The following is a 23,868-nucleotide window of genomic DNA, read 5'->3' as shown; positions in this document are numbered from 1 at the left end:
GAATACTGTCCACTTGTTCCACTCTTCCCTTTCCCTGCTAAGGGAAATGTCACAACCTGTGTTAATCTCTGTCTGATTTACCACAGGCCCTTTGGAGCAGTAACAAGAGTCCAACTCTTTTTTGTTCTCAGTGCCCCAGGCTTACAGGTCCTGTTCATGTTTTGAGACAGGTGAGACATACCTGTCCCTCAGGTCACCCCTTTAAAAAAACCAGAATGTTCCATTCTTCTCTTTCCCACCGAGGCAGAAGCTATTAAGCTTTATTGACCTTTGTCTTCTGTACTGCAGGTCCTCTGGAGGTGCAACATGTTGCCCAGATTTTTTTTTAAAGTCTCAGTGGCCTCCATGCATCTAAAGAATAATGGATTGCATCTGTGTTCCAAAAAGGTGAGACAGGAGCTATTACTTTAGGCAGTCCCCTGAAATGTCAGAATGTTGGACATTTGATTCTTCTTTTCCTTTCCCCAGGAGAATACAGAAGCTGAAATTTTCTTCCCAATGAGATGGCACTGTGCCAGGGAAAGAGAGTATCATGAGGAGGTGACATGAATTTTCCTGTTGACTTCAGTGTGGCCAGTTTCACATTCACCTGGGTTAAGAAGCCACTTAACCTCAAAAAGGACACTGGTCCAGGTATTATTGATTGGTGTCTCTGTGAAAAGAAGGAAGGTCTGTTGCTTACTATTCTGCTACCCTGCTGCTGTCACTTCTATGAAAGCTTCATCTTGACTGAGAGAATATAGATAAAATTATGTAGGAATATTATTTTAATTCCTATGGAATTAAAGCAGATTTCAAAAGTACCATGCCAAATTAGACTTTTCTAGGATCAAAATGTGTGGTTGTCATGTTCATTTTAATAAGAATCAAAAACCTAAACTTTGCCTATTTTAACCAACCAACTTCACAACAGAGTGTCTTAACTAAGTATCCTTTTATTTTCATCTAATTCAATTAATTTATTTATTATTCTTTCATTCATCCATTCTCTAATTTATTAGCATCCTGCACTTTAGTTAGAGGGCTTAGGAGACAGAATCCACAGAAGTTAGCAAACTATGGCCCAGCTCCAAATTGACTTACCACTTGTTTTTATTAAAATGTTATTCAAATATGGCTAAACTTATTCATATTATTTAGGCCTACTTTCACTGTACCATGGCAGAGCTGAGTAGTCGTTACTAAGACCAAATGGCCTACAAAGCCTGAAGTGTTTAGTATATGGTCCTTTATAGAAAAAATTTGCCTACTCTACTCTGTGCTATCATTATTGGCTTGTGTAAACATTCTTCTTCATGTAAAATAGTGGCATTTATGTTTCTGCTCAAATTATATTTTGTGAATTGATTCATGTTATGGAAACCTCACCTCTAAGTTCTGGCATACATGAAGGAATCCTTTGGTAGTACAAATAGTACACTGCACGTGTTCTACTGGACTTAAATTCAAAAGCATTTTTTATAGTAACACCCAGATAGAACAGCTTGATGTACCAGTAAAACATGGTGACATCAAAGTGCATTTTGCTCTTAAAACTAAGAAATAGGTCTTTTACAATCCACTATCTAAATATTATCTGTTTTGAAAATGGGATATACACAGAAACACCATACACCAGAAGCTGAGATTGTTAATTATCACCCTGCACTTTTAGTGGAATATTAATGTTCATTTGAAACATAATTGTGATTATTTGTTAATTTCCTACTCTATTTCTTTTAAACTTGTATTTTTTAATAACAGCCTATTGTAAAGCAAGTTGCACTTTTACCTTTATTTAAAATAAATATTTATTTTCTACACAGAGTGTGGTTTATACATATTAAATGTATAACTGTAAACTACAACACTAATTCTAATGTGCATATTTTATTATTTTACCTAAGAATTTTTCAAAATAATCCTGTGGCTGTATCATATTCCTTTTTAAATTTTCCAAAATGCAGTCATTTTAAGTAAAGATATCTCTATGAGGAATAAAGTTCACTTTATTCAGTCATGTGTATATTTTAAATAGAAGATAATATTTCAATAACAAAGCAAGATGCTACTTGGCAGCAACTGCAGTAGAATTCATGTGACATGTTTCTTTACCCATTTTTCTAGTCCTCTAATTAGAAATGGAGAAAAAGACTAAATTCAGTATTTCTCAAAAATTATACATCATTATAAAATAATATCAATAAATATCTGAACTTTTTTAGACAAAGCTAATCAGCTTCTCCTTTAGGTTTTTACTATAAATAACTAGCTCATATAATCATTTTGCCATTATAATTGAAAAAAAACACATTACAAACAAAAGATAAGTATCCTACCATTTAAAACTGTGTAGTCATGATTAACAATCTCAGCTTCTAATGTACAATGTTTGTCTGTATGTTCCATTTCCAAAACATAGAATATGTCACTCTTAATAGTTAATTTTAAAACTCATATTTTTAATAGTAAAATCTTCTTTGGTGTCATTTCACTGGCTCACCAAGTCACCTCTAGCTGCATTCTGTTATAAAGTAGCTCTCTTTCTAGAAATTTAAACTTCCAGAATGTGTACATCACACTAAAACATATCTTGCATCTTTTTGCTTAAATAATGGTGGTGGTGGTGTTTAGTCACTAAGTTGTGTCTGATTCTTTGCAGCCTCATGTACTATAGCACACCAGGCTTCCCTGTCCTTCACCAACTCCCATCGTTTGCTCAAATCGATGCCCATTGGGTCAGTAATTCTATCTCATCCTCTGCTGCCCTCCTTTCCTTCTGCCTTCACTCTTTCCCAGCATCAGGGTCTTTTCCAATGAGTCGGCTCTACGCATCAGGTGGCCAAAGTATTGGAACTTCAGCTTGAGCATGGGTACTTCCGATGAATATTCAGGACTGATTTCCTCTAGGATTGATTGGTTTGATCTCCTTGCTGTCCAAGGATCCTCAAGAGTCTTCTCTAGCACCACAATTCAAAAGCATCAATTCTTGAATGCTCAGTCTTCTTTATGGTCCAACTCTGACATCTGTACATGACTACTGGCGAAACCATGACTATACGGACCTTTGTCGGCAAAGTAATGTCTTTGCTTTTTAATATTGTAATATGCTGTCTAGGTTTGTTGTAGCTTTCCTTCCAAGGAGGAAGGAAATTTCATGGCTGCAGTCACCATCCACAGTGATATTGGAGCTCGAGAAAATAAAATCTGCCACTGCTTCTACTTTTCCCCTTCTATTTGCCATGAAGTGATGGGACTGGATGCCATAATCTTAGTTTTGTAAATGCTGAGTTTCAAGCCAGCTTTTTTGCTCTCCTCTTTCACCCACATCAAGAGGCTCTTTAGTTTTTCTTCACTTTTTGCCATTAGAGTGGTATCATCTGCATATCTGAGGTTGTTGATAAATAATGGAAGATGCTTCCAATCTTCACATTTCTTTAGTTTGTCAAGAAAAGTAACAGTAGATTCAAGTGACCATGGAAATCTTTTATTTTTGAAAAAGAAATGTTTCTTTGTTAAGAGATTCTGTTTACTTTGGTAATGACTCTCATGGTGAAAACAAAGTCTATCAATGGCAACCCATTAATTTAGTGACTATTCTGCTCTTATTAAGCTTAGCTAATTCAGACAGCAAGTACAACAGTTGGTTTCAATCTGAGTTTATCGAACCTGCTTAAACAATTGATACACAAGAGTAAGTCAAAATTTCTTAAAATTTTTAAGGTGGTTTACTTATCATCTTCATTCTTTTAACACATACAGCCTTAATTTGTCTTAATTTAAGCGATCAATATACATTAAGGACCTACTCTCTATACTATGTAAAAGATACTACATTGGGCTCTATTTGTCATAGATAATCTATTACACAGGTTATCTAAAAAGTAATCTCTTAATCTTAATCTAGACTGTGTAATAGAAATTACTGTAACATAACAGATATGTAATAGATTATCTAAAAATTAATCTCTATTGCCAATGAAGTTGAACTTTAGAAAATAATAAAAGGCCAATGTCCAAATAGTTACAATATCAAGGAAACCAGACTACCTACAGTTTGAGTGTACTAGAGGGGTTCAGAGAAGGAAGACCAGGCATCTGAAGGAGGAATCCAGAGATATTTTAAGATTGAGGTAGCTTTAAGAATAAGCCACATCTAATTATAATTAAATAATGTATTACAGAAATATTTAATATCTGTTTCCCTAAATACAATTTAAATTTCATGAGAACTGTAACTATGTCTGTCTTGTATTTAGCACAATGCCTACAACACAGTAGGCATTCAGTAATTGCTGAATGAATAATATATGATTTTAAAAGGCAAATAACAAGATTAAAGTAAAACAATGCATTCTGATAATACTAGAAGGAATAGAGCTTTAAATAATTATAGGGAATTTCATTTAAGAAGACCACAAAACAGAAAGAACATAAGCTCTAGAGCCAGACTGGCTGGGTTTGAATTCTGACTCTCTGTTTGTAAACTTAAACAAGTTATTTAATTTCTCTGCATCTTACTTTCCTCATCTGTAAAATGAGAATACTAGTAATACAGACTCCATATGTCTGCTGTAAGATTAAATGTGTAAATACTATAGAACACTTGTAGCAGCAATTGGCATAGTAAGTGCTCAATAAACGTTATCAATACTGCTGCTGCCATAACTAACTACTACTACTACTATTATTACTATATGTCATAACCTATCCTTAAGACCCAAGGATCCAAAGACAGATAATACTGCTCTACATTTTTGGTAGGAAATAGACAGGGAAGTTATTATAACAAATATTAGCTATTTTTAATGACTGAACAATAGGATATCCATATGAATAATTCTGACTAATATAATGCTACTATATATGCCATGCATAAATCACCAATCTTCAAAGATTTTAACATCAATAAAGCACACTTGATGCTAAAAGTTAAACTGCATAGTTTACTTTTTTTGACAATTCAAAAGCACCCTGTATTTTACATTTTTTCAGGGTCATAATTCAAAGATCAATTATCAAGTATAGGAACACTTACCTGATAGTATAACAGACTATCTAGTTACATTGTTAACAGACAATCTGGATGGTCAAAACTAGAAGAAACTGAAACTGAGATAATTTCAGTAACACCAAGATAATCTGTTGTAGGAATTTATTTGAGATTAATCTATTAACTTACTTGAATATATAGGTAATTGTTAAAATGCCAGCAATTAAATCTACTTCTAGATTTCTTAAGAAATCTATATCTTAGGTACAAGTAAGTTAAATCTGAAATGAACTGAAACAAAATTGGTAAAATGAATAAATATTAATATCACATTATTTTACACAGTTAAATCTAAAAAGCCTTCAGGGGAAAAGAGGTATAACTATTAAATTACATTTAAAATTATTATAAATAAATGAATTATTGGTCAAAAGCATTATATAGCCACTGTTATTACTTTACTTACTTTAGAAAGAAAGAGAGGAAATGAAACACTTTGTATGTGTTTGTATGTATGTATGTATGCATATGTCTATACACACACACATATATATGTATATATATTATATAATGTGGAAATAAAGACTTGCATACTCTTTACTCTTGATCTTACTGAGAAATACCTAACATAGTTGCAGTAGATATTATATAAGTTCCTTTAAAGTTAATAAATGGAAATCCATCCCATGATTTGACAAGAAATTAAGACCCTATTCAGGATTTGACTTGGTGGAAGACATGAGTATATCTGCCTTCAATTATTCCTTCAAACAAAAATTTTTAGCTGTTCATCAGTAGATTTGGTCATGAAGTTTTACCAGAAACAAGAAAAAACACAAAGTGTTCTTTTGTACTGAAGAAAAACTAAAAATATTGGCAGGGGGGAAAAAACCCATCACATTATAGAATTTGGAACATTTTAAAATAATAATACAATTTTCTCTATCCATTCTGAGAATGAAGTAACAAACCCTATGCAGCTTTTTGGATGAAAACATTGAAATAGCCAAGAAAATGTGGGCTTTGGCGACAATGAAGTAGTCTGTTTAATAATACCACTTCATATCCAGAACCTCTTGGTCATTCTTGAGAATGGGATACTTTGGCTGGCTGCTGCTACTGGGGAACTTGGATTTTGGAACCTTTGGTCATTGTTTAAGGAGAACAAAAGGGAAAAAGCCAAAATGGAAAAGAGGTTTTAGTACTCAAACTATCTAGCTCTGTAAATTCAAGCTTGTCCTCCAATTTGGCATGGAAATTCATCAACTATATATTTTAATTTATTATTTTTTTACTTTTTATTTTGAAATAATTTCAGACTTAACACGAAGTTTGCAAAAACAATATGCAGTTCTAGTTAATGCCTTTGCCCAGCTTGTTTTATCTAACAAAGCCACAGTAAAGTTATCAAAACTAAGAAATTAAATTTGGTATACTACTATTAGCTAAACTACATGTTTTAGATTTCACCAATTTTCCCAATGATGTCAATTTTAATTTTTTATAACTTTAAAATTCGTGATTGTGGTAAGATACATATAACATAAAATTTACTGTCTTAACTGCTTTGATTACATACTTAAGAGGTATTAAGGTATTAATATATTCATATTGTGCAACTCATCTCCAGAAATTTTTCGTATTGCAAAACTGAAACTCTATACCTATAAACAACAGTTCCCCATATCCCTCTTCCCCCAGGCCCTTACAACCACCTTTTTTTTTTTTTCCTATTGAGTTTGACTGTTTTGATACCTTACATACTTGGAATCATACAGCCTTTTTTTTTTTTTTTTGTGATCCGCTAATTTCACTTAGCATAGTGATCTCAAGGTTCATCCAAGTTGCAGCATGTAGCAAAATTTCCTTTCTTTTTAGGACTGAATAATATTCCACTGTATGTATACACTACATTTTGTTTATTCCTTCATCCACCGATGGACATTTGAGTTGTTTCCATCTTTTGGCTATTGTGGAGAATGCTATGAACATTGGTGTACAAATAACTCTCTGAGATTCTGCTTTCAATTCTTTGGGCTATATACACAGAAGCTGGATTGTTCTGTTTTTATTTATCGTGACATATAAAACTCCTATAGAAGAGTGTACAAAATGGAAATGAATAACTGAAATGAGTTTTCACAAAGTAAACATCTATGGACCTTCTAGCCAGCTGAGGTCATTATCCCCGAATGCTCTCCGAATCTTACTCCATCCCTATTACTACTTCATTCTTCACTGAATTTTTGTTGTTCAGTCGCTCAGTCATGTCCAGCTCTTTGTAACCCCATGGACTGCAGCCGGCCAGGCTTCCCTGTCTTTTAATTTCTAACCACCATAGTAAGATTTGCATATTGAAGACTACATATAAATTGATTAAAACAATATATATTCTTTTGCACCTGGCATGTTTCATGCACATATATATTTGTAAGAGCCACCCATGTGATTGATTGGTTACATGTAGCTATGATTCATTCATTTTCATTATCACATACTACTCATTGTGTGACCATAACACAATTTCTTCATCCTGATGGAGGTTTGGATTCTTTTGAATTTAAGGATATTCCAAATAATACTGCTATGAACATTCTTATATATCTTTGTTGGGGCAAATGTACACATATTTCTTTAGTATTAATGTTAGTTGTTCAGTCTGTCCAACTATTTGTGACTCCATGGGGCCCGCCAGGCTCCTCTGTCCATGGAATTTTCTAGGCAAGAATACTGGAGAGGGCTGCCTTTCTCTTCTCCAGGGGATTTTCCTGACCCAAGGACTGAACTCGGGTCTCCTGCGTTACAGGCAGACTATCATCTAAGCCAGGGTATTTATCAAAAAGTGAGAATCTTGGGTCCCATGAATATGTACAAATTTAGCGAATGCTGCCAAATTATTTTCCAAAGAGCTTGTACCAAGCTACAGTCCAAATAGCAGAGTACTAGTTGTTCCATGTTCTTGCCAATATTTGGTATTTTTCATCATTTTCATTACAGTCATTCTGGTAGTAAATCTTGTAGTGCTTTTAATTTTCATTTTCCTAATTACTAATGAAGAGCATGTTTACACATTTTTATTGTTTATTTGAATGTCTTCTTATGTGAATATTGTTTAAATCCCCACCTAGTTTTTGTTAGGTTGTCTATAGTTTTCTTATAGATTAGTACAACTTCTTTATATGTTCTGGATAGGAATCTTTTGTCAGTTATGTGTATTGTAAATGGTATTTTCCACTCTGTGTCTTGGCTCTATTTATAGACTATTAAACATGTATATTGACAAAGCCTTTACTTTATAATTACTGCTTTTCAGTCCTCTTTAATAAATCTTTTCCTAACTGAAGTTTAAGTAGATAGTCTTATGTTGTCCTGAAGATATTTTGTTGTTTTGCTTTGATTTTTCCATGCGGAATATGCATTTATATATGCTGTGAGGGACCAAGTTTACTTTCTCTTCCATAGGAATATCCAATTGACCCAGGAAGAGTTATTAAAAAAAACTCTTTTCCACACAGCTCTGCAGTCTCCCTTGACCGTACATGTGAAGGTCTTTCTTTTTACTCTATTATGTTTCATTTGTCTTATCCAATCCAGTGCCAATACTACAATCTCTACATTACTATAGCTTTAAAATGGACACTGATATCAAGAAGACCAAATACTCTGAAATTCGTCTTCAACATTTTTGTACTATTCTTGGCCCTTAGCATTTCAATAATAAATCTTAGAATCTGTCACATTCCACATAAAATCTGCTGATATTTAGTTGAAATTGCATGGACTTTTAAAAATTGCATTTTTATTGAAACATAAGTCATGTACCATAAAATTTACCCATTTTAAGGTGTACACTTCAGTAGTTTTTAGCAACTCCTAATGTTGTGACAGAATGATCTCTGTTCATTTCCAAGGCAAACCATTCAATATCACAGTAATCCAAGCCTATGCCCCAACCAGTAATGTTGAAGAAGCTGAAGTTGAACGGTTCTCTGAAGACCTACAAGACCTTTTAGAACTGACACCCCAAAGAGATGTCCTTTTCAGTATAGGGGACTGGAATTCAAAAGTAGGAAGTCAAGAAACACCTGGAGTAACGGGCAAATTTGGCCTTGGAATATGGAATGAAGCAGGGCAAAGGCTAATAGAGTTTTGCCAAGAGAATTCACTAGTCATTGCAAACAGCCTATTCCAACAACACAAGAGAAGACATTACACATGGACATCACCAGATGGTCAACATTGAAATCAGATTGATTATATTCTTTGCAGCCAAAGATGGAGAAGCTCTATACAGTCAGCAAAAACAAGAATGGGAGCTGACTGTGGCTCAGATCATGAACTCCTTATTGCCAAATCCAGACTTAAATTGAAGAAAGCAGGGAAAAACCACTAGACCATTCAGGTATGACCTAAATCAAATCCCTTATGATTATACAGTGGAAGTGAGAAATACATTTAAGGGACTAGATCTGATAGATAGAGTGCCTGATGAACTATGGAATGAGGTTCGTGACATTGTACAGGAAACAGGGGTCAAGACCATCCCCATAGAAAAGAAATGCAAAAAAAGCATAATGGCTGCCTGGGGAGGACTTAGAAATAGCTGTGAAAAGAAGAGAAGCAAAGAGCAAAGGAGAAGAAGAAAGATATAAGCATCTGAATGCAGAGTTCCAAAGAATAGCAAGAAGAGATAAGAAAGCCTTCTTCAGCGATCAATGCAAAGAAATAGAGGAAAACAACACAATGGGAAAGACTAGAGATCTCTTCAAGAAAATTAGAGATACCAAGGGAGATACCATGCAAAGATGGGCTCGATAAAGGACAGAAATAGTATGGACCTAACAGAAGCAGAAGATATTAAGAAGAGGTGGCAAGAATACACAGAAGAACTGTACAAAAAACATCTTCATGACCAAGATAATCACAATGTTGTGATCACTCACCTAGAGCCAGACATCTTGGAATGTGAAGTCAAGTGGGCACTAGAAAGCATCACTATGAACAAAGCTAGTGGAGGTGATGGCATTCCAGTTGAGCTATTTCAAATCCTGAAAGATGATGCTGTGAAAGTGCTGCACTCAATATGCCAGCAAATCTGGAAAACTCAGCAGTGGCCACAGGACTGGAAAAGGTCCGTTTTCATTCCAATCCCAAAGAAAGGCAATGCCAAAGAATGCTCAAGCTACCACACAATTGCACTCATCTCACATGCTAGTAAAGTAATGCTCAAAATTCCAAGCCAGGCTTCAGCAATACATGAACCGTGAAATTCAAGATGTTCAAGCTGGTTTTAGAAAAGGCAGAGGAACCAGAGATCAAATTGCCAACATCCACTGGATCGTGGAAAAGCAAGAGAGTTCCAGAAAAACATCTACTTCTGCTTTATTGACTATGCCAAAGCCTTTGACTGTGTGGATCACAGTAAACTGTGGAAAATTCTGAAAGAGATGGGAATACCAGACCACCTGACCTGCCTCTTGAGAAACCTGTATGCAGGTCAGGAAGCAACAGTTAGAACTGGACATGGAACAACAGACTGGTTCCAAATAGGAAAAGGAGTAAGTCAAGGCTGTATATTGTCACCCTGCTTATTTAACTTCTATGCAGTGTACATCATGAGAAAAGCTGGGCTGAAGAAGCACAAGCTGGAATCAAGATTGTCCGGAGAACTATCAATAACCTCAGATATGCAGATAACACCACCCTTATGGCAGAAAGTGAAGAGGAACTAAAAAGCCTCTTGATGAAAGTGAAAGAGGAGAGTGAAAAAGTTGGTTTAAAGCTCAACATTCAGTAAACGAAGATCATGGCATCTGGTCCCATCACTTCCTGGGAAATAGATAGGGAAACAGTGTCAGACTTTATTTTTGGGGGCTCCAAAATCACTGCAGATGGTGACTGCAGCCATGAAATTAAAAGACACTTTTTCCTTGGAAGGAAAGTTATGACCAACCTAGATAGCATATTGAAAAGCAGAGACATTACTTTGCCAACAAAAGTCCGTCTAGTCAAGGCTATGGTTTTCCCAGTTGTCATGTATTGATGTGAGAGTTGGACTGTGAAGAAGGCTGAGCACCGAAGAATTGATGCTGTTGAACTGTGGTGTTGGAGAAGACTCTGAGAGTCCCTTGGACTGCAAGGAGATCCAACCAGTCCATCCTAAAGGAGACCAGTCCTGGGTGTTCTTTGGAAGGAATGATGCTAAAGCTGAAACTCCAGTACTTTGGCCACCTCTTGTGAAGAGTTGACTCATTGGAAAAGACTCTGATGCTGGGAGGGATTGGGGGCAGGAGGAGAAGGGGATGACAGAAGATGAGATGGCTGGATGGCATCACTGACTCAATGGACGTGAGTTTGAGTGAACTCTGGGAGTTGGTGATGGACAGGGAGGCCTGGCGTGCTGCAATTCATGGGGTCACAAAGAGTCGGACACAACTGAGCGACTGAACTGAACTGAACTAACTGAACTGAACTGAACTGAATGTTGTTCAGCTACCACATCTAATCTCAGAATCTTTTTACCACCTTAAACTGAAGTCTCGTATTTGTTAGTAGATATTCCCAATTCTCTCTCCCAACCATCTGGCAACAAATCTATTTTCTGTATCGATAGGTTTGCCTGTTCTGGACATGATATAAATGGAAACAGAGGTATCCTTTTGTGGCTGGCTTCATTCACTTATGTTCCAAGGTTCATCCATGTTATAGCATGCATCAGTACTTCATTCCTTTTTAATGGCTGAACCCATTGTATGGATACACCAATTACATTTATCTACTCATCAACTGCTGGACACTTGGGTTGCTGGCACATTTTCACCATTATGAATAATGTTGCTATGAATATTTGTGTAGAATTTTTGTGTGGATATATGTCTTCATTTTTCTTGGGTATAAACTTAGGAGTGGAATATCTGGAACATAGAGGGTAACTCTGTTTAACCATGTGAGGAACTGCCAGACTGTTTTCCAGAGCATCTGCACCACTTTACATTTCCACCAGCAATATAAGGGCTCAAGTTTCACAACATCTTCATCAATATTCCTTATTGTCATTTTTAAAAAGTCTGTATTCCCCTAACAACTAATGATGTTGCATACCTTTTTATGTATTTATTGGCCATCTGTATACCTTCTTTGGAGAAAAGTCTATTGGGATCCTTTGTCCATTTTATAATTGGGTTGTTTGTATTTGGTAACTAAAATATGAGTTTGTTATATATTCTGGGTACAAATCCCTTGTCTTATAAATCATAAGCAAATATTTCCTTTCATTTTATAGGTTGTCTTCACTTTCTTGATAATGTCCTTTGAAAGATACAAATTTTCAATTTTGATAAAGCCCAATTATCTATTTTTTCTTTCATTGATTATACTCTTAGTGTCATAACTTAAAAAAAAAAAAACCTGTGAGCTATCCAAGGTCATATTTATACCTGTTTTTTTCTAAGAATTTCATAGCTTTAACTCTTGCATTTAGATCCATTTTGAGTTAGTCTGTGTCTATGGTGTGAGGCAGGAATCATAATTCATTCTTATGCAAGTGGAGAAACAGTTATTCCAGCACCATTTGTTAAAAAGACTACTTTTTACCACATTGAATTGTCTTGGCACCCTTGTCAAAAATCAATTGACTATACTTGGCGAAGGAAACCATTCACAAAACAAAAAGAAAACCTATGAACTGGGAGAAAATATCTGCAAACATGTACCAACAAGGGCTTAATTTCCAAAATAAATTCAATATAAACAGCTGATATAGCTCAATTACAAAACAAATAACCTAATCAAAAATTGGCAGAAGATCTAAATAGATATTTCTCCGAAGAAGACATACAGATGACCAACAGGCATATAAAAAGATGCTCAACATCACTCATTATTAGAGTTGTACAAACCAAAACTATAATGAGGCATTACCTCACATTGGTCAGAATGGCCACCATCAAAGAGCCTACAAACAATATATGCTAGAGAGGGTGTAGAGAAAAGAGAACCAACCCTCCTACACTGCAGGTGGGAAACTGGTGCACCTAGTATGGAAAACACTATAGTTAGTTAATTAAGTCACTCAGTCATGTCCGACTCTTTGCTACCCCATGGACTATAGCCCACCAGGCTCCTCCATCCATGGGATTCTCCAGGAAAGAATACTGGAGTGGGTTGCCACTTCCTTCTCCAGGGGATCTTCCTGACCCAGGGATCGAACACAGGTCTCCTACAATGCAGGCAGACGCTTTAACCTCTGAGCCATCAGGAAAGTCCCTGGAAAACACTATGGAGGTACCTTAAAAAACTAAAAAGAGAGTTATCACATGACCCAGCAATCCCACTCCTGAGCATAGTTCCAGAAAAGACAAAACTCTAATTCAAAAAGATACCTGTATCCCAGTGTTCATAGCGGCACTATTTACAAAAGCCAAGAAATGAAAGCAACCTAAGTGTCCATCAACATATGACTAGATGGAGAACATATATATAACCAATGGAATATTACTCAGTCATAAAAAGATGTTAATATTGCTATTTGCAGCAACATGGATGGACCCAGAGATTATCATACTAAGTGAAATCAGACAGATAAAGACAAAATATTATATGATATCACTTATATAGGAAACCTAAAAAAATAATACAAATGAGCTTATTTACAAAATAAAAACATATTCACTGACAGAAAACAAACTATGCTTACCAAAAGGGAGAAGGGGTGGAGGGATATACTAGGAGCACAGAACTAACAGAAATGAACTACTATACGTAGAATAGATAAGCAACAAGGATTTACTATATAGCACAGAGAACAATATTCAATATCTTATAATAATCTATAATGGAAAATAATCTGATTGAATCACTTTAAAGTGATTAAAATGAATCACTTTACACCTGAAACTAACACCATATTTAAATCAACTACACTTCAATCTTTTTAAAAAAGCATATGAGGGGAACTCTGAAAATCAAGATAGAAGAGAAGGATAATCAAGATGGGTTTTTAAAAAAAAATTGAGGTGAGAGTCACATAACACAATTGACCATTTTAAAGTGAACATTTCAGTAAATCAACTATACTTCAATAAAAAATAAATTGAAGACTTAAAGAAAGAAAGGGGGAAAGAAAGAGAAAAAGAAAGATATGAAATGAAATCTATGGCTTAATGCTTTTCAGCAATTTTGAAAAATCCTTGGCTATTATCACTTCAAAGATCGTTTCTGCTTCATTTTCTTTCTCTTTTCAACATGAGACTATACTACTATATGTTTTAGAACTTCTCTTATACCCCTTATGCCCTTACATTTTTTTTGTATATGTCTTAACAAGTTAGTTTTTCTCTCTGCTTCAGTCTAGATATTTACTCTAAAATATTCCATTTCCCTACATAACTCTTTGTATGAGTCTAACCTCTTAAACCCACCCATTGAGTTCTTAATTTCATTAATTGTATTTTTTTATTTTAAAAATTCATATGTGGGTTATAAATTTCTTTTATAGCTTTTAGGTTTCTGTTTCGGTTTTGTTTATAACCATTGATCTTATGGGCAGTTACTTTAAAGTTTTTCCGAATTCTATGATCAGAATTTTCAGTGTTTCTCTCTTTGTTGTGTATTGTTTTCTTTTTGTTCATTTGTTTGGTTTTGGTCATCCTGTCTCATTATCTTCATGTACCTAGTTCGTTTTATATTGCGGACTGACTACTGCATATTAACATCATAAAAAATATATTGAGACTTAGGATAATGTTATTTTCCTCCATAGTGTATTTGCATTTGCTTCTGACAAAGGAGCTAGGCAACTAATCATATAGATCAACATAATCCAAGCAGACTTTGAGATTATATGACACATACCTTTAATTTCTTGATAGTGCCAGAGTATGACTAGCTTACCCTTAGTCTAAATTATAATATTTTGGAGTCTCAATCTAAAGCATAAAGGGTTTACAAAGTTTCCCACTCCATGGTGAACCCTAGATAGCCCTATCAACTGTGTTCAACTTCTCAGGCTCTCAACAGCTTCTTCCAAAATCAACAAGCTAACAAGACCATCCCCATGGAAAAGAAATGCAAAAAAGCAAAATGGCTGTCTGGGGAGGCCTTAGAAATAGCTGTAAAAAGAAGAGAAGCGAAAAGCCAAGGAGAAAAGGAAAGATATAAGCATCTGAATGCAGAGTTCCAAAGAATAGCAAGAAGAGATAAGAAAGCCTTCTTCAGTGATCAATGCAAAGAAATAGAGGAAAACAACACAATGGGAAAGACTAGAGATCTCTTCAAGAAAATTAGAGATACCAAGGGAACATTTCATGCAAAGATGGGCTCGATAAAGGACAGAAATAGTATGGACCTAACAGAAGCAGAAGATATTACAAAGAGGTGGCAAGAATACACAGAACTGTACAAAAAAATCTTCATGACCCAGATAATCATGATGGTGTGATCACTCACCTAGAGCCAGACATCCTGGAATGTGAAGTCAAGTGGGCACTAGAAAGCATCACTATGAACAAAGCTAGTGGAAGTGATGGCATTCCAGTTGAGCTATTTCAAATCCTGAAAGATGATGCTGTGAAAGTGCTGCACTCAATATGCCAGCAAATCTGGAAAACTCAGCAGTGGCCACAGGACTGGAAAAGGTCAGTTTTCATTCCAATCCCAAAGAAAGGCAATGCCAAGGAATGCTCAAACACACAATTGCACTCATCTCACATGCTGGTAAAGTAATGCTCAAAATTATCCAAGCCAGGCTTCAGCAATATGTGAACCGTGAACTTCCTGATGCTCGAGCTGGTTTTAGAAAAGGCAGAGGAACCAGAGATCAAATTGCCAGCATCTGCTGGATCATCGAAAAAGCAAGAGAGTTCCAGAAAAACATCTATTTCTGCTTTATTGACTATGCCAAAGCCTTTGACTGTGTGGATCACAATAAACTGTGGAAAATTCTGAAAGAGATGGGAATACCAGACCACCTGACCTGCCTCTTGAGAAACCTGTATGCAGGTCAGGAAGCAACAGTTAGAACTGGACATGGAACAACAGACTGGTTCCAATTAGGAAAAGGAGTAAGTCAAGGCTGTATATTGTCACCCTGCTTATTTAACTTCTATGCAGAGTACATCACGAGAAACGCTGGACTGGAAGAAACACAAGCTGGAATCAGGATTGCCGGGAGAAATATCAATAACCTCAGATATGCAGATGACACCACCCTTATGGCAGAAAGTGAAGAGGATCTAAAAAGCCTCTTGATGAAAGTGAAAGAGGACAGTGAAAAAGTTGGCTTAAAGCTCGCCATTCAGAAAACGAAGATCATGGCATCCAGTCCCATCACTTCATGGGGAACAGATGGGGAAACAGTGGAAACAGTGTCAGACATTATGTTTTTTGGCTCCAAAATCACTGCAGATGGTGACTGCAGCCATGAAATTAAAAGACACTTACTCCTTGGAAGAAAAGTTATGACCAACCTAGATAGTATATTGAAAAGCAGAGACATTACTTTGCCGACTAAGGTCCATCTAGTCAAGGCTATGGTTTTTCCAGTGGTCATGTATGGATGTGAGAGTTGGACTGTGAAGAAGGCTGAGCGCCGAAGAATTGATGCTTTTGAACTGTGGTGTTGGAGAAGACTCTTGAAAGTCCCTTGGACTGCAAGGAGATCCAACCAGTCCATTCTGAAGGAGATCAGCCCTGGGATTTCTTTGGAAGGAATGATGCTAAAACTGAAACTCCAGTACTTTGGGCATCTCGTGTGAAGAGCTGACTCATTGGAAAAGACTTTGATGCTGGGAGGGATTGGGGGCAGGAGGAGAAGGGGACGACAGAGGATGAGATGGCTGGATGGCATCACTGACTCGATGGACGTGAGTCTGAGTGAACTCCGGGAGATGGTGATGGACAGGGAGGTTGGTGTGCTGCGATTCATGGGGTCGCAAAGAGTCAGACACGACTGAGCAACTGAACTAAACTTCACTCAGCTGTGTCCGACTTTTTGCGACTTCGTGGACTGCAGCATGCCAGGCTTCCCTGTTCATTACCAATTCCCAGAGCTTACTCAAACTCATGTCCATTGAGTCAGTAATACCATCTAACCATCTCACCCTCTGCCATCCCCTTTTCCCTCCGCCTTCAATGTTTCCCAGCATCAGGGTCTTTACTAATGAGTGTGTTCTTCACATTAGATGGCCAGAGTATTGGAGTTTCAGCTTCAGCATCAGTCCTTCCAATGAATATTCAGGACTGATTTCCTTTAGGATGGACTGGTTGGATCTCCTTGCCGTCCAAGAGACTCTCAGGAGTTTTCTCCAACACTGCAGTACAAAAGCATCAATTCTTTGGCGCTCAGCTTTCTTTATAGTCCAACTCTCACATCCACACAGTAGTACTGGAAAAAACATAGCTTTGACTAGATGGACCTTTGTTGGCAACAGATGTCAGATGTCTTCCAACAGATTCTATAAAATATTTTATTCAGGTGTTCTCAGTAGGCAAGTTGGTCTGCATTAGCTAGTCTGACACAGGAAATGGAAGTTTTCCTAAACAGAACTTTAATTAAAAATTTCAACCTTCTTCCAACCAGTATGTTGGAACTTGAGTGCTTTCTCCTTTCCTTGATCTAAAGATCAATTGTTACCCCCAAAAATAGACCAAGAGGAAAGGAGAAAGAAGGAAAATGAAAACTAATGCACAACTCTGATAAATCCTCTGAACAATCAAGAAGTAGCTTTATGTTAATTAATCAAATTGGGATAATTACTAAAATGAACAAGGAAGAGTAATTACTGCTAAAACTTTGTTTTATTCCCGAACTTTTTTAATTGATTAATCCTTCCTTTCCCCCAATCTAAATGCCATTTCTGTCATATACCAATTTCTTAATCATGTGCATTTCTGCTTCACTGGTCCATTTCTCCCTCTCTCCCCTACCTCCTTCTCTCCTTCTCCCTCCCTGTCTCCAATACCACACATTTTTTTTTTTTGGTATCTTTATAATATGCCTTAGAAACTAGTCGATAAAATAGACTGTTCTTTTTCCTCAAATTGTTTTGATAATTCTTCACCATTTTTCCATGGATCTGTGAAAAAAACTAGCTGTCATTGAGTGTAACTGCACTAAATTTGTAAGTAAATTTGATGAGAATCGATATCTTGACAGTATTGAATTTTGCCTTCCACCATTATGTATCTTTAATTTATACTATACTTTGGACACAATGCATTTATAAATATAATTTTCTCTAAATAGTTCTTATACATCAGTTAGATTTATGACTAGTTACCTCATGAATTTTTTGAAAATATGGTCTTTTTAATTTCAATTGCGTTTTCAAGTTGCTGCTGCTGGTGTGTAGCATCACTATTGGCTTTTGTATATATTAATATTAGGTCTGACAATATTGCTGACTAGTTTCAATATTTGGTCTGATATTTGTTTAGAATTTTATATAGATACTTAATTCCTCTTTGACTGAAGACAATTTTTTTCCCTCATTCTCATTACTGTTTTTCTTTTTTTTTCCTTTTATTTTTATCCTGGATAGAATTTCTATTGCAATATTGAAAAACTGAAAATAGGCATTTATCATTTGTTATGATTAGATATTAATTTTATTAAAAGCTTTTTCTGTATCTTTAAGATGATATCATGTCCCTTTCTTCTGTTAATTTCATTAATAGATTCTCTAATATGAAACCATATTTGAGTTACTTTTTAAAAATACGTTGCCAGATTATATTTGTTAACATACCACTCAGTATTTTTGCATCTATGTTTCCGATATTTGCCTATTATTGTCCTTTATTTTATTATTCTTATCAATATTGTGTATCCAGGTTATAAATTTCTCATAAAATAAAGAGAAACACTCCTTTTTTCTATTCTCTGGAGCTGTTAGAATAAAGAAAGGAATTATCTGTTCCTGAAGGGTTTACAAACATGCGTTTTTACACTCTCTGGACCTAGTACTTTGGAGAAACAGGTTAATAAAGTTAATTCAGCATATTTAATGTTTGCAGGACTATTCTGAGTAAATTGATCTAATTTTGTCAATACATATTTACCTAGAAGTCTTTCCATTTCATCTTTGTTTTCTTTTTTTATACAAATCTTTTATTGAAATAGTTACTAATAATAATATTATAACTTCAAAAGTTCCTGCCAAAACAATACAATGGCCAGTTTTCCATACTAATACTATTTAATTATGCCTTCTATTTGCTCAACAATATTTCCAGAAGTTTCTGTATCTTAATAATTATTTCAAATATTTAGTATTTCATTTTTTATCCCCTCTATTGCTTTCTTTTCTGTCTTTTCTTTGAATTAATCTGCTTTTCTACCTATGTATTTCTTCTCTATTTTTTTTTTTTGGCTTTATACTGTACTTTGTCCAAATTTTCCAAGTGAATGCTTGCCTCAGTAATTTTCAATATCTCTTCTCAATATGTTCATTTTAGACTATATATGTCCTTCCAAATACTGCTTTTTCTGCGTTCTACAAGTTTTTATTTATAGTGGTTTTATTGTTCTTTAGTTATAAGCATTTAATAATATTAATTATGGTTTCTTATTTGGATCTCTATTTATTTAGAAACTTCTTCCATCAAGTGTTTTTAATTTCCACATATGGCAGTTGCACATGCAAGCTTTATTTGGGTGATACAATGACAGGTTAGCATGCATGCTGGAAGTTCCTCACAACATGAGACTGCCCAAGGGTTTGGTGCATGGTTACCATCCAGGCAAAGTGGTTATCTGAGGAGGCCTTACAAATATCTGAGAAAAAGAGAAAAGAAAGGGAAAGGAGAAAGGGAAATATATACCCAGCTGAATGAAGAGTTCCACAGAATAGCAAGGAGAGATAAGAAAGCCTTCTTAAGTGAACAATGTAAAAAAATATATATATTATATATATAATATATACATATTATATATATATATATATATATATATATAGTGAGAGAGAGAGGAAAACAATTGAGTGGGAAAGACTAGAGATCTCTTCCAAAAAATGGAGATACCAATGGAACACTTTATGCAAAGATGGCCACAATAAAGGACAGAAACGGTAAGGACCTAACAGAAGCAGAGGAGATTAAGAAGAGGTGGCAAGAACACACAAAATAACTATATAAAAAAAGGTCTTAATGATCTGGATAACCACAATGGTATAATCACTCACCTAAAGCCAGGCATCCTGGAATGTGAAGTCAAGGGGGCCTTAGGAAGCATTACTATGAACAAAGCTAGTGGAAGTGATGGAATTGCAGCTGAGCTATTTCAAATCCAAAAAGATGATGCTGTGAAAGTGCTGCACTCAATATGCCAGCTAATTTGGAAAACTCAGCAGTGGCCACAGGACTGGAAAGAGTTCTATTTTATTCCAATCCCAAAGAAAGGCAATTCCAAGGAATATTCAAATTATCACCCAATTGCACTCATTTCACATGCTAGCAAGATTATGCTCAAAATCCTTCAATTAGGCTTCAACAGTATGTGAACTGAGAAATTCCAGATGTTCAAGCTGGACTTAGGAAAGGCAGAGGAACCAGAGATCAAATTGCCAACATCCGTTGGATCATAGAAAAAGCAAGGGAATTCTAGAAAAACATTTACTTTTGCTTCATTGACTATACTGAAGTCTTTGACTGTGTGGATCACAATAAACTGCGGAAAATTCTTAAAGAGATGGGAATACCAGACCTCCTTATCTGCCTCCTGCTAAACCTGTATGCAGATCAATAAGCAACTGTTAGAATAGACATGGAACAATAGACTAGTTCCAAATTGGGAAAGGAGTACATTGTCACCCTGTTTATTTAACTTATATGCAGAGTACATAATGCAAACTGCTGGGCCGGATGAATCACAAGCTGGAATCAAGACTCTTGGGAGAAATATCAATAACCTCAGATATACAGATGAGACCACTCTAATGGCAGAAAGTGAGGAGGAATTAAAGAGCTTTTTGATGAGAGTGAAAGAGGAGAGTAAAAAAGCTGACTCAAAACTCAACATTCAAGAAACGAAGATCATGCCATCCGGTCCCATTACTTCATGGCAAATAGATGGGAAAAAAAGTGGAAACAGTGGCAGATTTTATTTTGGAAGGCTCCAAAATCACTGCAGATGGTGACTGCAGCCATGAAATTAAAAGATGCTTCCTCCTTGGAAGAAAAACTATGAAAAACCTAAACAGCATATTAAAAAGCAGAGACGTCACTTTGCAGGCAAAGTTCTGTATAGTCAAATCTATGGTTTTTCCAGTAGTTATGTACAGATGTGAGAGTTGGACCATAAAGAAGGATGAGCATCAAAGAACTGATGTTTTCGAACTGTGGTGCTGGAGAAGACTCCTTTTGGCCAGTTGATGCAAAGAGCCGACTCATTGAAAAAGACCCTGATGCTGGGAAAAATTGAGGGCAGGAGGAGAAGGGGGCGATACAGGATGAGAAGGTTGGATGGCATCACTGATTGGATGGACATAAGTTTAAGCAATCTTCAGGAGATGGAGAAGGGCAGGGAAGCCTGGCATGCTGCAGTCCATGCATGCATGCTACGTTGCTTCAGTTGTGCCTGACTCTTTGCAACCCCATGGACCATAATCCACCAGGTCCTTGGAATTCTCCAGGCAAGAATTCTGGCGTGGGTTGCCTTGCCCTCCTCCATGTGGTCGCAAAGAGTCAGACATGACTTAGCAACTGAACAACAACAACCATCCAGAAGGGAATGTGGGCAAGGGAGCTCCAGAAGGAGGGGGAATCAAAGATGAGGCCCACATATCTAGGCGATGCATCTCAGCAGCACTACAAGGAATCTCTAGGTCAGAGAACTCTGAAGGGCAGCAGTGGTTCAGAGTCTCTATAGACATAGTTTTTATCTTATCTGTGGCTTCTCTTGCAGTTTCACTGGGTATGCAAATCAGGCAGACACACTCTAAATGGCTAAAAATCTGCTTATTTGGATATGTTTAAAACAATTAGATGTGTAAAAATTTGAGTTGGTGCCAGAGGGCATTTGGGCTAGGATCTCAGTCTACTATGTAGGAGTAAACCTAGGGGCCAATATACAGAGGTCATCTTCATTTATATAACAAATTTTAAAAGGGCATGTGCACTAGCTTAATATATCACCTTGCCTGAACTGCTATGCTTAGCTTTTACCAATGAGCACCATGCTAAACACTTTAAATTTCAAATATACTGGGCTAATTTTTAAAGAACTCTTGTAAATTCTAGTAGAAATTTCATAATGAATGGTAATAAAGTAGTACTTAGCTGGCTGTGGCCAAGACCTGGTCTTCCTATATAAGCCAAAGTCAGTGAAATGTAAGATATTTGAAGGGAAGGAAACTTGGAGCTAAATCATCTGATCCAATGCTTCACTTTAAAGATAAAGAAACTAAGTCATAGAAAAACTAATTAAATTATTTATAATCACATGCTAGTTGGTGACAGAACCACAGGTAGAATCCAGGTTTCTTAGTTCTTAGTCTAGCAGTCTTCCTACTGTACTACAACAGACCAAACCTATTCTTGTATTAATAATTTTATAAATAGAAGCTATTGATTGTTTTGTTCCTACAATATTCCCTTTATTTATTTTCACTGCATTCCTCATTTTGTCTTTATCACACTTTATGTTACAAATAATAGAAGTGGAGTAAAAGTGTAAACAGACATAAAGCCAAGGTTAGCATCTAGGTATTACTTCCCAAGCTCTTCGTCTTTCTGCTATACAATGGTAATAGTGGGAATATGTTTATAGTTAGTAACGATATGGTATAGTTAGTGCTACATTAGTATGCTGAATTTTATCATGACCAGCATTTTTTCTTACTACATCAGCTACATCAAAGTGTTATTTGAAAAGAGCAACAAGTGAACAGCTTTATCAACTTTAATTCATTCTTAGCAATGCATACGTGTTTTTATGAGTACAAGCAAGTTTCTGCTTGCTAACAACTCTTGCTTCATGAGAAAGAGAGGATATACAGGAGATAAGAGGAATGCACATAGTGGGCTTTATTTTGCTGTGCTTCTTATTGTTTTGTGTTTCAGACAAAGTACAGTAATAAAGAGTATTTATCACGTACTCTTATGACTAACTCATGACCAAGTCTTTTGCCAGCCTTTGTGGACATGTGTTTGCAGAGCTACCATCTTAACTTATAAAACTAAAGTAAGCAATACTTATAAGTTGCTTCAGTGTTCTTTTTAAATTTAGGCACATTTTCCTCTTCAAATGATATGAGTGACATCTTCAAAGCTAATTTTGGCTCCTCAAATTACAAAAAAAAAAAAAAGCAGAGTATACAGTAAGCACAAAATTTACATTTATATGCAGACATGAGAAAAGCAAAAGAATATGCTGTGAAAGGTGAATATTTCAGAAATACTGGGAGCATGCATATTTCAAAGTAAGTTAGCTGATAACCTGTCAATCTTGGAACATAGATCATCTGCAACTAAAGCACCTCACCTGAGTCATGTTAATTTTATAGAAAAAGGGATTCTTTTCTTAGTTTACTAGTCCTCTTTTATTGCTTTTACTACAAAGTGTTCCACAAGAAAAATAACATCGATGGCCAGACAACACCATTTCATAAGTGTCTCTGGCATTAATCACTGTGTCTGAATCCAAGGAGCTATTATTTTAGCCACATTTAAATCCTGATTGCATTTTATTCTACTCTGAAATGCTCACAATGTGATCTTTATTAGGATGTATTTTAAGCTTTCACATGCTGGCATGGCCATTATTTGTATCCTGCACTTTGAGCAGTAAATCATGTGGAAGATGCCTAGATGCAGGGTTCCAGGCTCCAAAATTTGCCTTCTTTCTGTTTTCGTTTTGTTCTTAGTGTTTTTCAAGGACTGGAAGGGGATGTAGAATATAA

This window comes from Ovis aries, chromosome X (assembly GCF_016772045.2).
Source record: "Ovis aries strain OAR_USU_Benz2616 breed Rambouillet chromosome X, ARS-UI_Ramb_v3.0, whole genome shotgun sequence".
In the NCBI taxonomy this organism is placed as follows: domain Eukaryota; kingdom Metazoa; phylum Chordata; class Mammalia; order Artiodactyla; family Bovidae; genus Ovis; species Ovis aries.
This window is presented reverse-complemented; position numbering follows the sequence as displayed.